Source organism: Falco punctatus (assembly GCF_963210335.1).
Source record: "Falco punctatus genome assembly, chromosome: 7".
NCBI lineage: Eukaryota > Metazoa > Chordata > Aves > Falconiformes > Falconidae > Falco > Falco punctatus.
Genome location: NC_137587.1, coordinates 44893942 through 44895928, shown reverse-complemented (window position 1 = coordinate 44895928; position 1987 = coordinate 44893942). Strand labels below are relative to the sequence as shown.

Below are 1987 nucleotides of genomic sequence, written 5' to 3'. Positions count from 1 at the left end.
GGAAGGAGTCACAGCATGCTCAGAGGAGATTTCTAAAGCAGGCTGAGGAAGGATGGGGCTCCCAGCCCCGCAACGCAGGAGGAACAAGGGGAGACCCGGGGCTGGCAGAAGCTGGTGGTTCCTCCTCAGCATCCCAGCAGAGGATGAAGCCCCTGGGTGCCAGTGAGAGGAGGAATCCCCCATGCCAGCTCCCCGTCTGCTTCCCCTCCTTCCTCACAGAATGAAGCTGCGTTGCCCGGTTTTAGGCAAGCCACAGCCAAGCCCAGCTCTGCAGCTCTGGGATGCAGCTCCCTGGGCAGCCGGGCTCCATCCCAGCACTCAGCAGGGTAACCAGGATCTGCACCAGGCAGAGGCATGGGATCCCTTCAGCTAGCCAGAAAGCACAAGTCAGAGCCTGGGCTGGTGTTTCTCCAGCTGCAGGAAGGCAGGTAACAGCCGATGTGGCACAAAGCTCATCCGTGCAGGGCTACACTGGCAGCACCTTCGGCGCATGCTTGGACGGGCAGAAGGAGTTTATGCAACATCTGCACTTTGTGGCATAGCATTCTGGTCTTTCTGTTCTGGAACTAAGAACCCTAAAGCTGCATTTACTGTATCATCAAATCACAGTATACAAGAGGTCTGAGGAACTGGGAAGTCCCCACGTCCCTGCCAAGAATGCTGGTAGGTTGTCAACCCAGTGAATAAATTATGGCTGGAGCCCTGATAAAGCAGAAATGCTCCTGAACTGTACCCTCACTGCAAAACCGGTAGCAGGAAATTGCACCTTTGAAATGTTTTTTCCACCAAAACCCTTTATTTAGACCACTGATCTCATTATTCAAAAATAAATCTTGGGGATTAGGGGGGAAGAAAATCATCACTGAGGGTTCTTTAATGTCAAGGGTTGGATTCTAATCCAAGCTGTGCACGTATAATTACACCAGCCTCAGGCGAGTTGCTTCTGCTCCACACCCACATAACGGAGAGAGTAATGTGCACCCCCCCATTGCAGCTGCCATATGCACTCTATGCTGGTGCTCCAGTATGATTGGAAACCCAGACAAGTCTGCTTCCTTGGTATGCTGCGGCTGAGCTGAAATCACAGTGGCTACAGTGACGCAACTTCTAAGATGACGCTAATATTCTTAGCTGAGCAGAACACTCACCAGCAAGGCAGGAATGACACATCTGAGAGCTGAAATACTCCCTTTGTGAAGCAGATACAGCAGAGCAGGGCAAACACATGCCCACCTGGGTCACCTCTGAACATTGCTCAAGGTGGAGAAGCTGAGTGATGTGGGACCTCCCAGAACATGGCACCCTGCCAGCCAGCACCCACCGTGATGGCTTCTCCTGGATGGGGCTTTGAACACGGACACATTCCAGCCACCACTGATGTGACCACAGATAAAAGAGAAACAGATTGTAATGGATGCGTGAAATGCAACCATTGATCTGCCTGTTCCAGTGCTCTGAAAATAAACTTTTGTAGAGCTAAAAAAGAGAAGGAAAAAAAAAAGGAAAACTAGAGGCAGCACTTCAATAACACCCCATGGACAGATTTCACCAACCAAAAAAAACCAAATTGAATCTTTTTACAGAAACCAACCATTCAAAAGACACTTTGTCCAAAACTCGGTTTCCCTTTGTAAAATGAAAAGCACTTTGCTGGGACTTTTCAGGCAGCCCCAGTACCTTGCCCATGGAAGGAGCAAACAGCAGACATGAGGAAACACTTTCTGTATTTAAATAATTTCATTTCTTTCCTCTTCCTTCTATATTCTCCAAGGAAGAATGTGCTTGTGATAGACTCCAAAAGCCGCAGACATGCCCTATCTGTGAACTGGAAGGCACCAGGCTTCCTGCCTGTCAGTGCTGTCGCTCTGCACTGTCTGGTCTTCTGTACAAACACATCTCTGTGTGCAAGAGTAACGTCTCTGCATCTCATGCACAAGAGGAGCCATGCTGCCTCTGCTCTTGCTGACGCAGCTCAACATGGCTTGGT

General features: G+C 49.8%; 1 protein-coding gene across 4 annotated transcripts in view; it reads right to left on the bottom strand.

The window, feature by feature from the left end:
- TMEM179 (transmembrane protein 179) overlaps positions 1-1987 on the bottom strand; it is a 95012-nt gene that overhangs the window by 70128 nt on the left and 22897 nt on the right. The gene's annotated exons all lie outside the window — the stretch shown is intronic.